Source organism: Danio aesculapii, chromosome 23 (assembly GCF_903798145.1).
Source record: "Danio aesculapii chromosome 23, fDanAes4.1, whole genome shotgun sequence".
In the NCBI taxonomy this organism is placed as follows: Eukaryota; Metazoa; Chordata; class Actinopteri; order Cypriniformes; family Danionidae; genus Danio; species Danio aesculapii.
In genome coordinates this window covers 74,798-85,000 of record NC_079457.1, presented here as the reverse complement: position 1 = coordinate 85,000, position 10,203 = coordinate 74,798, and positions in this window count along the sequence as shown.

Genomic DNA, 10,203 nt, shown 5'->3' with positions numbered 1-10,203 from the left:
GTAACCATTGACCTGCATAGCATGTGTTTTTCCTATCATATAAGTCAATGGTTACCGGTTTTCAGCATTCTTCAAAATATCATCTCTTGTGTTCAACAGAAGAAACTGGTGAACATTTGGAAGACGTGAGAGGAGAGTAACTGAGGAGAGTTTAAAAGCTTTCAAATCTATTATATTATTATTCATTCATTCATTTTCTTTTCAGCTTAGTCCCTTTATTAACCTGGGGCTGCCACAGCGGAATGAACCGCTAACTTATCCAGCACATGTTTTACACAGCAGATGCCCTTCCAGCTGCAACCCATCTCTGGGAAACACACACACACACACTCATACACTACGGCCAGTTTAGTTCATCAATTCCCCTATAGCGCATGTGTTTGGACTGTGGGGGAAACTGGAGCACCCGGAGGAAACCCACACCAACACGGGGAGAACATGCAAACTCCACACAGAAACACACACTGACCCAGCTGAGACTCAAACCAGAGACCTTCTTACGGTGAGGTGACAACACTACCTACTGCACCACCGCGTCACCCCTATTATTATATATTATAATTATTATAATACTCTAATAAATATTGATTAATTAGGGTGAACTGGCCCCCATAAGATGAAACTACTGAGGTCTTCATATAATCAGCAACTTCACACGAAAGCTGTGGTCACACTGGGCTTTTCCTCCCGTAGACTTCTATTCATACACACGCGAATGCGTCAGACTGGAAACGCAGGGTCATGCCTCAAGTTTCGCATGTTGCTGCGGTGCAAAGTTCAAGCTTGGTGAACTCTGACCTGTGTAATCGCATCACTTGACTGTGTGAGACCAATCGAGGATCAAAACAGGACCTCTCTGGACAGAGATTTAAAACATGGACCAATCGCTGGCTTTATTAATGTCTAATCATCTAGTTTAATCCCGCCCCTTTTCACAGCGCAGAACGACAGAATTTCGCACACACAAAGCCCAGTGTGAGCGCAGCTTTACAGACAACATGAACATAACCCCTGCAGAAACACCGAGCTCTTAGAAAACAATCAAAACCCAACATTATTAATAAGGTTATTAATCCACAGCTGTTCTGAAGAATCCCTCATGGGAACTCCTGATTAACACCACACTCTCAGCTCAAACTGTATTCGAGTAACTCAGACAACATTAATCCCTGATTGAGATTTAAATACAGCAAATCATGCAGAAATATAAGAATAAGATCATATAAATGAGTATGAATCAGCCACTGAATCAAAGAGTTAGGACAGGTTATCAGCATGATGCTGTGGTATAATCAGCGTAGCTTCGTTTGTTTACATGAAGCCACTGCCTTGCTGGGATCGGGACTTGTGGAGCTGCGCATGGATGGATTTGCTCTTCAGTGTTTGGACTTTCAGCAGTGAAGATTAAACCACACTGAACTGAACTCAGAACACTGGACTTTACTACAACTATCTTAAGCTGTGAATGTTATCTACATTGTGAAAAGCGCTATAGAAATAAACATGAGTATAATTAAATAAAGAGAACAGGTCAGGGTTGCCAGATCCAACAACTCAGACCCCACTCACAACACTCACTTCTGCACACCAGACAACACCTCTAATGCGCCGCTTTACTCCAGTCTTATAAAGCATGATCTGGTGTGATGGTTACACCAGGTGTTCCACAGTCACTCCCTGATTGGTCCTTTGGATTACTGCATACCGTTTCCTGATTCAGGGCTTCACGGTATCTCACTCCGGTTTCACACCGCAAGGGAAAGCAGAGCGTGCGCAGCGCGTATGGAGAGCAGAAGCAGCACGCAGGCGTTTGTCTTTCACACCAGCTGCGTCTGCAGCGTGCAGCTCTTTAGCAACTGCTGCAGAGATCAATCTATCTCTGTCTATATCTAGTAGTCTAATCTCTCTCGGTTTACAAATACACTTTTTAAAAACTTTTCATCTGCTCCGAGGCCTGCTGCAGCCTCCTCCTGTGCTGTTTCTTTAACCTGCAGGTCTTTATTCTACTAATGATATAGATCCTACAGTACTGTCTGCTCCTCAAGCTCTATGAGAAGGGTCTCTCATGTCTGCTGCACTCTGAAGACAGTCGCCTGTGATATCATGTCATTTAGTTTTTGATTGTCAGGATGATGTAGGCCAAGTTATAATAATATTTATACAATACAGTTATAATGATATTTATACATGATCAAACAGTGTTACTTTCTCCGCTTCAGTAATGTCCAGCGGCAGAGTAACAGCTCGTGCAAAGGATGAGACGGATATAGTAATGAATGCAAGCGCTTCTTTTATTTATTTACGTGTTGTCAGGTTCACAGAGCAAACAGCTCCTGGGTGGAATAACTTGAGTGAACATAAAACAGCTGAATAAAGCTTTCTTCATCTGCTTCAGCTGCACAGCGAGCTCACATCATCCAGCATGTGTGTCTAACTACACTACCCACAATACACTTCGCTATGGACTACAACTCCCGTAAATAGCAGTCTTAAAGCGGCCACTTTCTATCCCCCCTCTCCTGCAACACTAGTGTACAACTTTAGCAGAACTGATACTAAAGTTGTTTTACATTTGGTTTTGTAGTTCGAGCCTAAATAAATGTTTGTTCCAGTTTTTAATCATTTAAGTTCATTTGATAGACTATATAAATCAGTGGATATTATTACCGCATTTATTGGGTCAAACTGCTACTTTCTACTGTCATTCAATGTGTTTTAGTTTCACTTTAATTGAGCGTGCTCCGGTTTACCCCACAGTCCAAACACATGCGCTATAGGGGAACTGATCAACTAAACTGGCTGTAGTGTATGAGTGTGTGTGTGTGTGTGTGGGTGGGTGTTTCCAAGTACTAGGTTGCAGCTGAAAGGGCACCCACTGCGTAAAACATATGCTGGAATAGTTGGCGGTTCATTCCGCTGTGGCAACACCTGATTAATAAAGGAACTAAGCTGAAGGAGAATGAATGAATGAATTAGTTTTTTTACAGTTTGCTGGAAAACCACCACCCTGGCAACCCTGACCACAGCTACTGCATCAGAAACACACACACACACACACACACACATACACACACTCTCGGTTCTGTCGGATGTGCAGGAGCTCTGAGTAATCTCCATCTTTGTCAGTGTCCTCCTTCTGTCCTGCAGTTTTGACTGTAAATGGTCAGAGTCTGTGTTAATCTGCTGGAGTGTGTGTGTGTGTGTGTGTGTGTGTGTGTGTTGCTCTGATATAATCCTGAATAATGCAGACAGGAAGTGTGTGGAATATTAATAGAGAAGCTGAGTGTGTGTTCAAACTCGACGCCTCATCATGCAGATCAATGCAAACACAGATCAGTGTGTGTGAGTGTGTGTCCGCTGCCACGTGTGTGTGTGTGTGTGTTTGCATATTAATGAAGGTTAATGAGGTCTGAGACGCAGGAACGCTCCAGCACACTGATCAGGATAACACACGACAGGTGAGTCAGACTCAGTCCAACACCGTACCACACACACACACACACACACACACACGCACGCACGCACGCACGCACGCACGCACGCACGCACACGTTTAAGGGTTGTTTCAAGCTTTTATTCTGCTTAACAGAAGGGTTATGAAGACTTTGAGTTTTAACACAATGTTTTATCTATTCATCCATCCATCCGTCTCTCCATCCATCCATCATCCATGCGTCTATCTGTCTATCCATTAGTTTATCCATCTATCCTTACATCCATCCATCCATCCATCTATCTATCTGTCGAACCATCTGTCCATCCTTCCATCTATCCATCCATCTCTTCGTCCATCCATCAATCTATCCATCCATTTATCCATTTCTGTCCATCTGTACATCCATCCATCCATCCGTCGAACCATCTGTCCATCTTTCCATCTATCCATCCATCTCTCTATCCAGCCATCATCCATGCGTCTATCTGTCCATCCATCTGTCCATCCATCCATTCATCTGTTTAGCATTCCATCTATTCCTCCATCCATCCACCCATCCTTTCATCTCTCTCTCTATCCATCCATCACCCATGCGTCTATCTGTCCATCCATCCATCTCTCCGTCCATCCATCCATCCACCCATTCATCCATCCAATCTATCCGTCCATTTATCCATTTATCTGTACATTCATCCATCCGTCTCTCTATCCATCCATCATCCATCTGTCTATCCATCCATTCATCTGTCTAGCATTCCATCTATTCCTCCATCCATCTGTCCATCCATGATGTTTGTCCATCCACCTCTCTCTCTACCCATCCATCATCCATCTGTCCATCCGTCTATCCATTCTTTCATCCATCTGTCCATCCGCCCATGCTCTTCTTCAGTGATCAGTTGAACACAGACCATCTGAACTGGAACTCAACACATGAGCATATTACATGATGCTGTTCACGTAACGGGTCGGTTCACCCAGAACTCTCAGTTCTGTCATCATTCACTCTCCCTTCACTGGTTTCAGACCTGTCGGAGTTTCTTTCTGCTGTTGAACACAAAAGAAGATATTTTGAAGAATGCTGGAAACCTGTGACCATTCACTTCCATAGTGTTTGTTGTTCCTACTACTGAAGTCAACGGTGACAGCTTTTTCAAAGAAGCATGATGCGTGTTCAACAGAAGAGCCAAACTCTGGGTTGGAACCACTCGAGGAAGAGTAACTATGGGTACATTTACACTTTTGAGTGAACAATCCCTTTAATAATAACTCTGTGTGTGTGTGTGTGTGTGTGTGTGTGTGTGTGTGTGTGTGTGTGTGTGACCTCCAGCTCAAGGTCAGAGGTCACAGTGACTCTCCGGCCCCGCCCCTACAGAAACTAGCGGCCAAACATTCTTCAAAATATCTTCATTTGTGACATTAAACAAACCCATAAGAGTTGAACCCACCTGAGAGAGCAAATACTGCGCAGATCTTCATCTTTGGAGGAACTAATGCTTTGGCTCATGTTTTATACCGCTTAAACTTACTGGAAGAGTGTAGGTTCTGTGATGTGATTACCTGTATTCTCCAGGTAGATACCTCTTAGCTGTGAAGTTTCATTTAGCTGCTAAATAATGAGTTACAATTAACAAATTAAAATGAACTATGAGTCTGAAATGCAGGCTTTTAAATACATTATACACTAACCTACCGATTATCATTATCATCATCATCATTATTCATCATATATGAATATGTTCACTAATGGTCAAGATCTGACCAATCAGAATCAAGTGTTCCAGAGAGCTGGGGAATAATTCATTACAACTGTTCTCTTTTGGGTAAGCTAAGTTGGCCATAGTGTATGAGTGTGTGTCGAGGGGGGGGGGGGTGCATACGTTGTGTAAAACATATGCTGGAGTAGTTGGCGGTTCATTCCGCTGTGGCGATCTCTGATGAGTAAAGGGACTAAGCAAAAAGAAAATGAATGAATGAATGAACTGTTCTCTTTTGTTGTGATATTCAGTGTGTTGTTTCCATTATTACAGTGTGTTCCTCTTCAGTTCAGCAGTGCTCAGCTCTATCTGTGCTTTACAAATAATCAGATGAGAATAGATGGAAACTTTAGGGTGATTGAGCAGTCTGTCTGTCTGTCTGTCTGTCTGTCTGTCTGTCTGTCTGTCTGTCTGTCTGTCTGTCTGTCTGTCACACAGTTATTATTAATGAGCTGCGTTGACAAGTTTTATGCATATCTGCGTTCTTTCCTGTGTGTGTGTGTGTGTGTGTGTGTGTGTGTGTGCGTGTGTGTGTGTGTGTGTGTGTGTGTGTGTGCGTGTACTTACATGTGTTTGTGAATCCAGCGCATGAATCAAAGCTGCAGATGAAGTGTGTGTCCTGAGGCTGAAGAAGAAGACCATCATAACACACACACACACACACACACACACACACACACACACACACACACACACACACACACACACACACACACACACAATTAAACACCAGCAAAAACACACTATTCAGGAAACACGCTAGGAAACTGGGAAAATGGGGTGTAGAAACTATTTCCAAGCCAAAACTAATTCATAAGTGTTGATTTTTGGAAACTGAGATTAATATATTCTCTAAAAGCTCAACAAAAGAGGGAAATATTTCATCTAAATAAAACAATTTGATAAACTGACAATTGACAAATTGATTTATCTTCAATAAATTCTAAATACTGAATAAAATCACCTGTAAAGCTGCTCAGACTGTATTCTCAGCAATGCACATTACTGATTACTAAATAAATGACTACTTTAAAGTCTGATGTTTTTGGTGTAATGTGAAAATTGATGCAGTGTAGTTATTGACTGCTCCCACAAACACACCCATGCCACATGATTAATTATGAAGAAATGGGGAATAACAACAAATTAAACAGTAAAAAAGAAAACGACTAGCATTTTCTTCAAAATATCTGAACTGAAGGTCTACAGTGTATGAATATTCAATTCAATTCAATTCCCCTTTATTTGTGTAGCGCTTATACAATGTAGATTGTGTCAAAGCAGCTTCACATAAAAGGTCACAGTAAATAGGAACAGTGTAGTTCAGTTTGTAGTGTTTAAGTTCAGTTCAGTTGAGCTCAGTTCAGTGTGGTTTAATAATCACTACTGAGAGTCCAAACACTGAAGAGCAAATCCAACGATGTTCAGCTCTACAGATCCTGAACCATGCAAGCCAGTGGCGACAGCGGAGAGGGAAAAAAAACTTCACTAAAGGCGGAAGTGAAGAAAAAAACCCTTGAGAGAAACCAGGCTCAGTTGGGCACGACCATTTTAATTTCTCCGCTGGCCAAACGTCTTGTGCAGAGCTGCAGTCTCAGTGGCGGAGGCTGGAAGCTGGCCTCAGCGAAGACTCGTCTGTCTCTGGAGCGTCACAGGAATCAGTCTCATGTTCTCCACTCTTCCATGACCATCACAGTAGCTGCTCAGGATTCGGCCTGGTCCAGGATATGGAAACTTTGTGATCATCTCGTCGTTGGTAATATGATAATAATACTGTATGTTTGCTTGTTTTGCTAACCTGTATTATGGTGATACCATTATATTCCTCAAAGTAAGTGATTGTAATGTATTAAACAGGGACAATGCTCATTAATCAACAGTAAAACTGTACATAAGCCAGAGTTAGCCACAGAGTTAGGGCTTATTGTCATCTGTTGCCCCCTGCCAGATTTGAAAAAGACAACCTAAAATAAGAAAACACACCATCACACAACACTAACAGTCCAATTACAAAGGACAGAGGAATAAACATGTAATAAGAATGTCAGAAAAAGTTAGAGAAAAGATTTACACTTGATTATAAACTTGATTTGCTTTCAGCATTTCTTTAACTTGTATGTAAATGTTGAATAAATGTTGAAAGAACCTTGAGGAAGCATGAAAATACTGCATTATTGGACATTCAATACCATAACATAAGAAAGATGTACTATAATAATACCTCAGTATTCCATGAAAATACCTTAGCATATGCAGTTAGGCACTTATTTAGTCAACTGAAGTGAAAATATGATTTTTAATATGTTATTTACACCGTATCATTTCAGTATTTCATTCATTCATTCATTCATTCATTCATTCTCCTTCAGCTTAGTCCCTTAATTAATCAGGGGTCACCACAGCGGAATGAACCGCCAACTATTCCAGCATATGTTTTACACAGCGGATGCCCTTCCAGCTGCAACCCAGTACTGGGAAACACCCATACACACTCATTCACACACACACACACACACACACACACACACACACACGCACACACACACACACACACACACTCTACGGCCAGTTTAGTTGATCAATTCCCCTATAGCGCATGTGTTTGGACTGTGGGGGAAACCGGAGCACCCGGAGGAAACCCACACCAACACAGGGAGAACATGCAAACTCCACACAGAAACACACACTGACCCAGCCGGGACTCAAACCAGAGACCTTCTTACTGTGAGGCCACAGTGCTAACCACTCAGCCGCCATGCCACCATTTCAGTAAAGTGAATTTTTTTTGTTGTTTTTTTTTAGGTCCCTGATAAAATACAGCAGTGTTTTGAAGCGATTTCACTATAAGTTGTATTTATGTGTATTTGTTTAATTGTTGTTTCTTTCTTAAGTGTGTTGGGCTATTTTTGAGTTCATTATATATATATATATATTTATGTTGTATTTTTGTTAAACTATTCTGTTCTATAAATTAAACTGTTATATGTGCCAAAAGATTAATTATAAATGATAATAACCCATTATTGAGCAGTCTGAGTGCAGTATTGGAGACAGTGGAGGAATAGTGATGTGTTGTTAATGGAGGGACTGCATTAGAGTGATTCCCTCAGTATGATCAGTGTGTGTGTGTGTGTGTGTGTGTGTGTGTGTGTGGAGTGGCACCGCTATAGGGAATGTCACACCTCCTATAGAGCCCTCTCTGACTGACTGACTGATGCTCCTTCTAGGAAATGATGAAGAGAAGCAGAGCAAACACTGCAGACTGACTGAAGAGCTCACAGATACTACACTAGCCAGAACACCGCACTTAGAACAATAATTCATATTTTTACAGCACTGTGATGGTTGGGTTTAGGGTCGGGGTGGAGGTATAGGCATTAAAAATACTATTTATTGGGTCATTTAATAGATAGCATAAATAATACTCAGTACAGCTTCTGTTTTCACAGTGCTGTGATGGTTGGGGTGGGGGTAGACGTTAATAAAATACAATACATAAAAAATGTTGTTAACTAGTTCACTACAGTATTGATCACAGTGATCAGTTCACTACAGTATTGATCACAGTGATCAGTTCACTGCAGTATTGATCACAGTGATCAGTTCACTACAGTATTGATCACAGTGATCAGTTCACTGCAGTATTGATCACAGTGATCAGTTCACTACAGTATTGATCACAGTGATCAGTTCACTGCAGTATTGATCACAGTGATCAGTTCACTACAGTATTGATCACAGTGATCAGTTCACTGCAGTATTGATCACAGTGATCAGTTCACTGCAGTATTGATCACAGTGATCAGTTCACTACAGTATTGATCACAGTGATCAGTTCACTGCAGTATTGATCACAGTGATCAGTTCACTACAGTATTGATCACAGTGATCAGTTCACTGCAGTATTGATCACAGTGATCAGTTCACTGCAGTATTGATCACAGTGATCAGTTCACTGCAGTATTGATCACAGTGATCAGTTCACTGCAGTATTGATCACAGTGATCAGTTCACTACAGTATTGATCACAGTGATCAGTTCACTGCAGTATTGATCACAGTGATCAGTTCACTACAGTATTGATCACAGTGATCAGTTCACTGCAGTATTGATCACAGTGATCAGTTCACTACAGTATTGATCACAGTGATCAGTTCACTGCAGTATTGATCACAGTGATCAGTTCACTGCAGTATTGATCACAGTGATCAGTTCACTACAGTATTGATCACAGTGATCAGTTCACTGCAGTATTGATCACAGTGATCAGTTCACTACAGTATTGATCACAGTGATCAGTTCACTGCAGTATTGATCACAGTGATCAGTTCACTACAGTATTGATCACAGTGATCAGTTCACTACAGTATTGATCACAGTGATCAGTTCACTGCAGTATTGATCACAGTGATCAGTTCACTACAGTATTGATCACAGTGATCAGTTCACTACAGTATTGATCACAGTGATCAGTTCACTGCAGTATTGATCACAGTGATCAGTTCACTACAGTATTGATCACAGTGATCAGTTCACTACAGTATTGATCACAGTGATCAGTTCACTACAGTATTGATCACAGTGATCAGTTCACTACAGTATTGATCACAGTGATCAGTTCACTACAGTATTGATCACAGTGATCAGTTCACTACAGTATTGATCACAGTGATCAGTTCACTACAGTATGCTTACAGAGTTGTAAATTATACTACATTTACTTTATTTTCCTCATCTGGGTACTGGTTCCAGAATTAAACATTTAAAGTAACATTTCCCTGTTTGCAAAACAAAACAAAAGGCAGCGTTCCCTCAACATTCACATATAAACACGGTAAATTGAGCTTATTGTATTACCTGGTCTAGACAGGAACACGGAGAGCCTGCAGTCCAAGGCCTTCTTCATAGAGAGAGTCTTAGTGTCAGCCTCAAATATAGAGTCTGGACCATCCTGCAAATCAAGAGCATTAGATTTACTGAGTTTATTTGGTTTTTATGTCATCATTAGGA